Source organism: Panthera pardus, unplaced genomic scaffold (genome assembly GCF_024362965.1).
Source record: "Panthera pardus isolate Hobbes unplaced genomic scaffold, ASM2436296v1 HiC_scaffold_6, whole genome shotgun sequence".
Taxonomy (NCBI): Eukaryota; Metazoa; Chordata; class Mammalia; order Carnivora; family Felidae; genus Panthera; species Panthera pardus.
In genome coordinates, this window is record NW_026526991.1 from 111,709,941 (window position 1) to 111,722,329 (window position 12,389).

The following is a 12,389-nucleotide window of genomic DNA, read 5'->3' on the forward strand; positions in this document are numbered from 1 at the left end:
CCTCCAACAGGACTCGTAGGGTGCCTTTCCTCTAGGCTCCTCTGATCATTTGCTATATGACTCACAGTTCTCAGTAACATCTCTGTTTACCAATTAGAGTTGTGGTAGGAGCCTTCTGCCACAGGTCAGAAACATCTACCACATCCTGCTGAAAGGCTTGCATCCTTTGCAAGAAAATTACTGGCCCATAATTGGCCTTGGTGTCTGAGTGTAGAACTTATGATTGTGAAATAATATTACAACCAGAAATACCAACGAAAGTTATGAAAAATTTGACTTTTGTTCTCTAATTATCTGAGGGTATTTACAATTAAGGTCAAAGGAACTACAAATGTCCCATAAAATATGATCTGAAACATATACTCATGAACCAAAGGGAAAAAATCTTCTACTGAGTTTAATTAAAATAATTTAAAGTTATCTTTAATTGTACTTACTAATGTTTCTTTCCCCTTTGGATGTTCTCTGTTTCTTTACTTGCATTTGTGTTTTTGATATTGAATCTTGGTTTTCATCAAGCATAAGATTTCCATCTGGTACTTCAACCTGAGCTACATAAAGAGACACATTTAGTTGAATAAATATAGAAACAGATCTGTTGTGAAACCCCTAACTTTCAAGTTTATAACAAGTATAAAGCAGAATTTATCCTCATTTCTATAAAGTTATAAATAAATTGCCATAATGTCAGATCTGATATGAAAATAGGAGAATTTTAATATATATGTATTAAAACTATCTCATAATTTCATTAATAATCTTTGGCATCAAATGCACTTTATGTTAATCTCTGTTAGGCATTTTATGCTTAAGTTAAAATTTAATCATAGGACAAGACATCAGCAAGATGGGGACTAGTAAGGTCCAGGCCTTCATCCCCCCCCCCCCCCAAAACACTGAGTTAGCAACAGTGTACAAACCAAAACACCTTTTAAAGAACTCTAAAAACCAGTTTGAAGCTGCTTTGCCCAAGTGAATTACTTACCAAGAAAAACTGCACCAAAAAGAATAAAAAGGATTATGGCATTTTTCCCACTTTAGATGCACCCTTTCCCTGGTGCAGCATGCCACAATCACAGGGAAGGCTCCCAATTTCCAGCTTCTCTCTTGGGATGAAAAGAAAAAGGTGGAACTTGTATCTAACTTTGTGGAAAATCTGGGAGCACCTGAGTTACTGGTTTCGATCTTGCCTGACTTGAAATACTGATGGAAACAGCTGCATAGATAAATACCAGGTTGGAAGCTGCTGAAAACAAAGGTGAGTACCATGGCACATTAGAGGTATAGGATGTATGTAATTCTGCACATGACAGAAGAGCAAGAGATTACAGGCAGAAAAATACTACAGGAACCAAAACCAAAAACTCCTGAGAAGAAATAGGGGAGACCCTCTTAGGGAAATTATGAGAGTTAAAAGCAGCCATGAATAAAAGAGCATACACAAGCCCAGAGAATACACATTCCCCAGAAAAGGTTTGAGAAGTCTCAGAACCTCTCTGCAAGGCTGATTTGTCAAAGTATTTCCCTGCATGAAGCCAGTTTGTAAATACTGAGAGAGATGCTGTGCTTTCAAAATCATAAATCTCAACAAAAAATGACAAGACATACCACAACAAACAAACAATAAAAACATGTCTTAATGAAATAAGGAATATGATGCCTGAATAAAATTTAAATAGCAGCATTATCAACAACAGCCAAATTACAGAAAGAGCCCAAATGTCCATCGACTGATGAATGGATAAAGATTATGTGTTATGTATATATATAGTATTCCGTCATATATATATATATATATATATATATATATATATATATTATATACTATATATATAACATATATATGGAATACACATATATTATAATGGAATTATAATGGAATATATATACATATATATGCATATATATAATGGAATATTATTCAACCATAAAAAAGAATGAAATCTTTCCATTTCAATGACATGGATGGAGGCTAGAGAATATTATGCTAAGTGAAATAAGTCAGTCAAAGAAAGACAAATACCATATGATTTCACTCATATGTAAAATTTAAGAAACAGAAAAAATACACATAGGGAATAAAAGAGAGGAAAATCAAGAAACAGAGTCTTAACCATAGAGAACAAACCAGAGGGTTATCAGAGGGGAGGTGAGTAGGGGGAAGATGTATTAAATAGATGATGGGGATTAAGAAGTATATTTGTTGTGATGAGCACCAGGTGTTATATGTAAATGTTGAATCACTAAATTCTACACATAAAACTAATATTACATTTAATGTTAACTAACTGGAATTTAAACAAAAAACTTGGAAAAAATATCAACAAAGGTATAGAAACTGTTTTTAAAAATTCTGGAGCTGAGCAATACAATAACTGAATTGAAAAATTCACTAAAGGTGTTCAATAACAAATTTTCTCAGGAAGAAAAAGAATAGAAACCTGGAAGACAAGTCACTTGAAATTTCTGGAGTAAGGAGAAAAAAAAGGTGAAGAAACCATAAAGGATTTACCAGACACTATCAAGTTGACCAAGATACACAATATAGAAATCCCAGAGTGGAAGAGAGGGAATAAGGAGCAGAGACTTTATTTGAAGAAATTATGACCAAAAAAATCCCAAATTTGAGAAAAGAAATGGATGTACAAATTCAACCAGCTGAATGAACTCTAACTAGGAAAAACCCAAAAGACCAACACTGAAACACATTACAAACTGTTAAAAGACAAACACATGAAAAGATGCTCAACGTGATGCATTATCAGGGAAATACAAATCAAAACCACACTCAGATACAACCTCACGCCAGAGTGACTAAAATGAACAAATCAGGAGACTATAGATGCTGCCAAGGATGTGGAGAAATGGGAATCATCTTGCACTGTTGGTGGGAATGCAAACTGGTGCAGCCACTCTGGAAAACAGTATGGAGGTTCCTCAAAAAATTAAAAATAGATCTACCCTATGACCCAGCAATAGCACTGTTAGGAATTTACCCAAGGGATACAGGAGTGCTGATGCATAGGGGCACTTGTACCCCAATGTTTATAGCAGCACTTTCAACAATGGCCAAATTATGGAAAGAGCCTAAATGTCCATCAACTGATGAATGGATAAAGAAATTGTAGCTTATATACACAATGGAATACTACATGGCAATGAGAAAGAATGAAATATGTAGCAACGTGGATGGAACTGGAGAGTGTTATGCTAAGTGAAATAGGTCATACAGAGAAAGACAGATACCATATGTTTTCACTCTTATGTGGATCCTGAGAAACTTAACAGAATACCATGGGGGAGGGAAAGGAAAAAAAAGGTTAGAGAAGGAGGGAGCCAAAACATAAGAGACTCTTAAAAACTGAGAACAAACTGAGCGTTGATGGGGGATGGGGGATGGGTACTGAGGAGGGCACCTGTTGGGATGAGCACTGGGTGTTGTATGGAAACCAATTTGACATAAATTTCATATTAAAAAAAAGACAAACACAAAGAGAGAATCTTAAAAGCAGCAAAAGAAAAACAATTTGCTACATACAAGGAAGCCTCTATAACTTTACACCAGTAGATTTCTCAGCAAGAACCTTGTAGGCCAGAAGACATTGGGATAACATATTAAAAGTGCCAAAAGAAAATACTGTCAACCAAGCATACTATATTTGGCAAAACTGTCCTTCAAAAATGAAGGGAAAATTAAGACTTACCCAGATAGCAAAAGCTGAGGAAGTTCCTAGCACTAGACCTATTAACTAGCACTAGATACTATTAACAGGCAAATGAGATTTTTAGTCAAAAACTATTACAAAAGAGAGGTGCCTGGGTGGCTCAGTCGGTTGGGCATCCAACTCAGGATCAGGTCATGATCTCACAGTTCATGGGTTCAAACCCTGAGTCAGGCTCTGTGCTAACAACTCAGAGCCTGGAGCCTGCTTCAGATTCTGTGTCTCCCTCTCTCTCTGCCCCTCCGCCACTCATTCTCTGTCTGTCTCTCTCTCTCTCAAAAATAAACATTAAAAAAAAAACTATTACAAAAGACAAATTAAGACATCTGATAATAAAAAGTTAATTCTTCAAGAATAATAACAATAATAAATATCTATGCACAATACATGAAACTTCTAAATATATGAAGCGAACATTAATCAGAATGAATAAAAAATAGGAAATAAAACAAAAATTGTAGTACACTTCAATACCCCACTTTCAAATAATGGAAAGAACAATAAGGAAATCAGAGTACTTGAAAAACACTACAGACAAGTTGGACATTACAGATATATGTAGAAATCTCCAACAATAGCAGAATACACATTTTTCTCAAGTGTACAGGGAACATTCTCCAGGATAGACCACATGTTGGCCACAGGCAAGTCTTAACAAAATTTGAAAGACTGAAATCATGCAAAGTAACTTTTCTGATCACAATGAAAAGAAACTAAAAATCAACAGTAGCAGAAACACTGAGAAATCCACACATATATTGAAAATTTAAAATACATTCTTAAAAAACCAAGGGGTCAAACCAGAAATCATAAGGAAAATTAGAAAATATCTTGAGATATGGAAAATGAAAACCTAACATCCAAGATGTATGCAATGTAGTGAAAGTAGTTTCAAAGGCAAATTTATAACTGTGAACACTTACATTAAAAAGTAAGAGGGGAGCCTGGGTAGTTCAGTCGGTTAAGCGTCCAACTCTTGGTGTCACCTCAGGTCATGATCTATCACAGGTGGTGAGTTTGAGCCCCACATCCAGCCCCACATCCAGCCTTGCATCCAGCCCCGCATCAGGCTCCTTACTTGTCAGTGCCTGGGATTCTCTCTCTACCTCTCTCTCTGCCTCTCCCCTGCTAGCTCTCTCTGTCTCTCAAAATAAATAAATAAACTTAAAAAAAGGAAGAAACATCCCCCCCAAAAAAACAATCTAGCTTCACACCTCGATGAACTAGCAAAAGAAGAAAAAAATCCAGAGCTATCAGAATAAAGGAAATAATAAATATTAGAGCAGAGATAATGAAATGGAGAAGAGGAAAACAATAAATAAAATCAATGAAACCAAGAATTGGTTCGTTGAAAAAATAAAAAAAAAATTGAAACACATAGCTAGATTAGCTAGGATGAAAAGGAACAAGATTCAAATAATTATATAAAAAATGAAAGAAGGTATATTACAACTGATACCACAAGAATAAAAAGGATTATAAGAGAACATTACAAACAATTCCATGCCAAGAACTACACAACATACCATCTGAATCATGAATAAACAGAAAATCCAAAATAAGTAGTAATAAATAGTAAACAGATTAAATCAGTAATCAAAACCTCCCAACAAATTAAAGACCAGGATCAGATAGCTCCACTGGAGAATTCTACCACGTATTTAAAGATAATTTAACACATATCCTCCTCAAACTGATCCAAATAACTGAATGAAAGACAACACTTCCAAACTCATGTTATTAGGCTAGCACTATCTTATACCAAAGTCAAACACACTACATGAAAAGAAACTTACAGGCCAGTATCCCTGATAAACATACATAAAAAATCCTTAACAATATACTAGCAAACAGAATTAAAGAGCTTGTTGAAAGGATTAAACTCAGAGCTAAGTGGGACTTTTTTCCTGAAATGCAAGGATGAATCAATATATGAAAATCAATTAATGTCATGTGCTAATATTAACAGCATTAAAACACACAAACACACGCACACACACACGACCATCTCAACTGAAGCAGAAACAGCATGTGAAAAAATTCAACATCCTCTCATTATTAAAGTAAAAGACCAAACATTTTTCCTCTGAGATAAGAAAAAAGGAAAGATGAACATTCACTATTTCTATTCAACAGTACTAGAATTCCTAACCATAGCAGGTGAGTGAGTGAGTGAGTGAGTAAATAAATAAATAAATAAATAAATAAATAAAATTTATACAGAAAGAAGTAAAATTATTTCTGTTCACAGATAACAGGATCTTTATACATAGAAAACCCTAAAGGGTCATATAAAATGTATTAGAATTAATGAATGAATTCAGCAAAAGTTCAGGATACAAAATCACAGTACAAAAACTGTACATTTCTATACTCTATCAATGTAAAATATGAAAAGTAAACTAAAAAGAAAAATAAGTCTATCAACAATAATAAAATAAGTAGGAATAAATTTAACCAAGGAGGCAAAATATATGTACACTGAAAACTATAAAACACTACTAAAAAAAATTAAAGACAACACAAATAAATGGAAGACATCTTATGTTTATGGATTAGATAAATTAATATTGTTAAAACATTCGTACTGCCTAAGGCAATCTATAGATACAGTGTAATCCCTAAAAAAATTTTATGTGCATTTTTTGTAGAGATAGAAATTTAAAAATTCATCCTAAAATTTATACAGAATCTCAAAGAAATAATAACAAACTTAGAGGTCTAACATTTCCTAATTTTAAAACTTATTACAAAGCAAAAGTAATCAAAATAGTTTGCTCGTGGCATAAAGATACATAGACAAATAGAATAGAGACAGGAAAATTGTAGCAGAGTAGGAGGACCCTAGGCTCACCTCATCCCATAAATACAACTAGGAAATTATGAAATCATCCTAAATGCCACATAAATTGGCCTAAGACTAACAGAACAAACTCCAAAACTAAAGGGGGAGAAGAAGCCACATGAAAGAAGGTAGGAAGTGCAGAGATGTGATCTAAGGGCAAAATGGTTCCTAGGGGCTGCTGCAGAAGAGAGATAGCCATGCTTACAGAGAAGGGTTAAAAGAGAGAGAGAGAAGCACACAGGGAAATGCACAAAGAGAACCTGTCCCCATAGCCATTGGGTTGGAAAACAAGAGGCTGAATTTCATGAGTTCTTGCAATCAGGGAGGTTTAAAGTCTGGAGTATTAAAGGTCAGTGGGTTTGCCTGGGATAGACCCTGGAGAGCACTGTGCTGCTCTTAGAGAGAAGGCAGGCAAAAAACCAGAAGGCATACAGCATGGATATAGAGATTTGAAGAGTGCCTGGGAGTACCCAGTAGGGAGATTATTTGCTCTTCTCAAAGCATGTCCCTGAGAGGCAGAATTCACAGAGATACCACTCTAGGAACAAAGGAGCTACCCTGTGCCATTTCCCTCCCCACCGCTCTGGATAAACACAGAACCACTTGCAGGAAGCAGTGCAATGCGGACAAAGTCTGCCTAACTTCCTTACAATAACCACCATCCCCCCACACTTCATTGTAATTGCCCACTCAGTCATGCTTACCTCAGTCCCAGCATGGTGGGCCCCTCCCCAACAAGACCAGCACAAACCCCTGCCCATTCCATTTCTCCCAACTGCAGAGTTTCACAGGGCCTCAGTTCCAGTGGAGGTAATGACAGGTCTCATTTCACAAACAGACAAGAGCATGCCTGGTTAAAACTCACCACTTTCAGGCCAGGTGCCAAACACTGCCCACAGCAGGCAAGGAGAACCTCTGCAGATAACTTCCCTGAAGGATAGAGCAGCCAAAACACAACACCAGAGAACACACAACATACACTGTAGGCACTCCCTGAAGTGTGAGGCCCTGGGCACTACATGACCTCTTCTTCATAAGGCCAGTATTTTCAGGAGCAGAAGATATAACTGGCTTTTCCAACACAGAGAACAGGCATAAATTTAGATAAAAATTTAGAGAAAATGAGAAGACATGGGAATTTATACTAAATGAAAGAACAAGATAAGGCCACGTCCAGAGATCTAAGTAAAACAGATATAATAACATGCTTAATGCAGATTTTAGAGCAATTATCATAAAGGGGACACTTGGCTGGCTCAGGCAGTAAAGTATGTGAATCTGATCTCAAGATCATGAGTTTGAATCCCATGTGGAGGGTAGAGATCACTTTAAAAATAAAAAATAGGAGGAGGAGGGGTCAACATGGCAGAGAAGTAGGAGGATCCAAAGTTCCCTCCTCTCTCAAAGCAGAGTTGAGGCCAAAGGACTATGAACTCCAAGAGTCTGGGTGGCAAAGTGATAGAGATGCTTCTAGGGACCCACCAGGGCAATCTGACAGGCCATAGGTTCATGATTGCAAACTGGGAGGGATAAAATGAACAAAGGGGAGGGATCCCCTTCTGTGGAGAGACAAAGGGAAGAGAAAGAGAGGCTGGGGAAATGTAGGATGGTATCTGGACAAGAGAAAAACATGGACTGGGACAGAGAAAGATCCAATCTCTAACTGCAAGGCTCTCTTTGGACTGGGGCTGGCTGTCCTGTTCGCGCACGTGGGGAGAAGGGGAGCCAGCCCCAGGCTCTGTAACTAGTTCAGAGATTCAGTCTGCAGTGGGAGAAAGCAATCCCCTCCCTGGAGTGTTCTGGGAAGAAGGCATATATCCACTCAAAGGAGCAGCACTTCCCCCAAAACATGGGCAGATGGAGTAAGAACCTTAAAGACATCAGGGTTTAAGTCACAGCCGAGCACCAGGGAGGTGCAGGAGATGGTGGAAAGGGACAATTGCATGCAGGCCACTGTGAGCCAGCAGAATAGCTCTTCCCTGGAAGTAGGACAAATGGAGCAGGAATCTTTAAGACATCGGGGATTAAATCCCAGCCAAGTTCCAGGGAGGCATGGGAGTCATGGAGTGGGACAAACCACCTCGTTTGTGACTGTTGCACAGTGAAGATGGCTTGTACAGAGTGGTTTGGGACACCTGGTCCACGGAGAAGAGACTGGAGCATCACCATTTTTCTCCCCATCACCAACAAGGCTGGGCTTCAGGAAATGGATAGGGGGCCCACAGGAGAGGCAGGACCTGCCTACACCAAATCACTCTGCCCCATGCCTGATGACTGCTTATCTACAAGAGCGAGATTGACACTGACAAACCAGATATCCCCTAGTCCATACCAGCGCTGTTGCACTGCCTTATTTAATCCTCAGACAATTCTTATTATATATATGTATTCAACCTTCCATTTCTTGTTCTTATCTCTTTTTTCCTCTAGACTGGTTACACTGGTTGTTTGTTTAAGCAGGCATATGTAATCTATTCTCTTGATACATGTTCTACACCTCCTTCCTTATTTTCCTTTCTCTCTCTCTGGATTAAGCCCTATAGTTTCTCTGTCTGGTTAATTTTATTTTCTTTTCTTTTCCCCAGTCCCTGTCATTTCTCTCTTTGTATAGGATAAGGCCTCTTCCAGCAGCACTTCCTCCACCCTGTTGTTTACTTGTAGCTGGTGTTTCTGGGTTTTTTTTGTTTTGTTTTTTTGTTTATTTGTGCATTTGCTTGTTTTTGTTTTCTGTTTGTTTTTTTGTTGTTTGTTTTCCTTTCCAGGGCTTTCAAAGAAAAAATCAAAGCATACCTGGGGGAGGGTCCAAAACATGGTAGGGAGATAAAGTAATCAAAGTCACAACAATAGAGAGCAAGTAACACTCTCCAAAAACCACCTCCTGAAGGGCTAGGCCCTGGACAGTGTATGACCTCTCTTTAATATACTAGTGCTCATAGGTGCAGGGCACATAACAAGATTTTAAAACAAATAAGGGACAGAAAACTAGCCAAAATGATGACACAGAAGAATTCTCCTCAAAAGAAATTCGAGAAAGAAATGAGAGATAAAGAATTGATCAAAACACATGTAAACAATATAACTGAAGGAGAATTTAGAATAATAGTCATAAGATTAATCGTTGGGCTTGAAAACAGTATAGAAGACAGCAGAGAATCTATTGCTGCAGAGATCAAGGAACTAAATAATAGACATGATGAATTAAAAAATGCTGTAAATGAGGTGTAAAATAAACTCGAGACAGTGACAGTAAGGATTGGGGAGGCAGAGGGGAAATTAAGTGAATGGAAAAAGATGAAGCTAAGAAAAAGAGAGAGAAAAAACACTGAACCACGAGGGGAGAATTAGAGAGCTAAGTGACTCAATGAAACGGAACAATATCCATATCATAGGAGTTCCTGAAGAAGAAGAGAAAAGGGCTGAAGGTGTACTTGCACAAATCACATCTGAAACAGACATTGAAATCCAGGAGGCACAGAGAACTCCCTTCAGACATAATTTAAATTGATACTCTGCACTACATATCATAGTGAAACTGGCAAAATACAAGGGTAAAGAGAGAATTCTGAAAGCAGCTAGGGATAAACAGGACTTAACCTACAAGGGTAGACACATAAGGGTAGTAGCAGACCCATATACTGAAACTTGGCAGCCCAGAAAGGAGTGACAAAAATTTTCAATGTGCTGAATAAGAAAAACATGCAGCCAAGAATCCTTTATCCAGCAAGCCTGTCATTCAGAATAAAAGGAGAGATAAAGGCTTTCCCCAAAACAACAACAAAAAAAAACAATAAAAAAAACTGAATGAATTCATTACCACTAAACCAGTCCTACAAGAGATCCTAAGGGGGACTCTGTGAGTGGAATGTTGCAAGGACCACGAAGTAGCAGAGACATCACTATAAGCACGAAACCTACAGATAACACAATGATGCTAAACGCATATCTTTCAATAATAACACTGAATGAAAATGGACTAAATCCTCCATCAAAAGACATAAGGTATCAGAATGGATAACAAACAAGACCTATTTGCTGTCTACAAGCGACTCATTTCAGGCCTGAGGACACCTTCAGATTGAAAGTGAGGGGATGGAGAACTATCTATCATGCTACTGGAAGTCAAAAGAAAGCTTGGACTAGCCATACTTATATCAAACAAACTAGACTTTAAATTAAAGGCTGTAACAAGAGATGAGGAAGGGCATTATATAATAATTACAGGGTCTACCCATCAGGAAGAGCTAACAATTATAAATGTCTATGTGCTGAATATTGGAGCCCCCAAATATATAAAACAATTAATCACAAACATAAGCAACCTTATTGATAAGAATGTGGTAATTGCAGGGAACATTAATACTCCACTTACTACAATGTACAGATCATCTACACAGAAAATCAATACAGAAACAATGGCCATGAATGATACACTGGACCAGATGGACTTGACAGATATACTAGAACTTTTCATCCAAAAGCAGCAGAATATACATTCTTCTCAAGTGCACACAGAACATTCTCCAAGACAGATCACATACTGGTTCACAAAATAGTCCTCAATAAATACAAAAGAATTGAGATCACACCATGCACACTTTCAGATCTCAATGCTAAGAAACTTAAAATCAACCACAGGAAAAAGTTTGGAAAACCTCTAAATGCATGGAGGTTAAAGAACATCTTAGTAAATAACGAGCTGGTCAACTAGGCAATTAAAGAGAAAAGTCAAAAATATATGAAAACAAATGAAAATGAAACACAACAATCCAACCTTTTGGGATGCAGCAAAGCAGTCCTAAGAGGAAAATACACTTCAATCCAGGCCTGTCTCAAGAAACAAGAAAATCCCAAATACAAAATCTAACAGCACACCTAAAGGAATTAGAAGTAGAATAACAAAGAAACCCCAAACCCAGCAGAAGAAGAGAAATAATGATCAGAGGAGAAATAAACAATATCGAATCCAAGAAAAAGAAAAGATCAATGAAACTAAGAGTTGTTTTTTTGAAAAATTAAGCAAAATTGATAAACTCCTACCCCAACTTCTCAAAAAGAGAGAGGACCCAAACAGATAAAATCATGAAAATGGATTTATCACAATCAATCCCTCAGAAATACAAGGAATTACCAGAGAATACTATGAAAAATTATATGCCAACAAACAGGACAATCTGGAAGAAATGGACAAATTCTTAGACACCCACACACTACCAAAACTCAAACAGGAAGAAATAGAAAATTTGAACACACCCATAATTAGTGAAGAAATTGAATCTGTTATCAAAAATTTCCCTACAAACAAGAGTCGTGGACTAGATGGCATCCCTGGGAAATTCTACCAGACATTTAAAGCAGAGTTAATACCTATCCTTCTCAAGCTATTCCAAAAATAGAAACGGAAGAAAAGTTTCTGGACTCATTCTATGAAGCCAGCATACCTTGATTCCCAAACCAGACAGAGACACCACAAAAAAAAGGAGAATTATAGGCCAATATCTCTGATGAACATGGATGCAAAAATTCTCTACAGGATACTAGCAAATCGAATTCGACAGTATATTAAAAGAATTATTCACCATGATCAAATGGGATTCATTACTGGGCTGTAGGGCTGGTTCAATATTTGCAATTCAATCAATTCATACATCAAATTAATAGAAGAAAGGACAAAAACTATATGATCTGTCAATAGATGCAGCAAAGCATTTGACAAAATACAGCATCCTTTCTTAATAAAAACCCTCAAGAAAGTTGGGATAGAAGGAACATACCTTAACATCATAAAAGCCATATATGAAAAGCCCACAGCTAATATCATCCTC

At 37.1% G+C, this 12,389-nt stretch overlaps 1 protein-coding gene across 3 annotated transcripts in view; it reads right to left on the reverse strand.

The window, feature by feature from the left end:
* Positions 1-437: 437 nt before the first annotated feature.
* The window catches only part of LOC109276311 (coiled-coil domain-containing protein 7-like), a 270,114-nt gene continuing 258,162 nt past the window's right edge, over positions 438-12,389 (reverse strand). For all 3 annotated transcript variants that reach the window (XR_008419683.1, XR_008419681.1, XR_008419682.1), the window contains one exon: positions 438-551. The gene's annotated coding sequence lies outside the window, so the exon portion shown is untranslated. The remainder of the gene's footprint in view (positions 552-12,389) is intronic.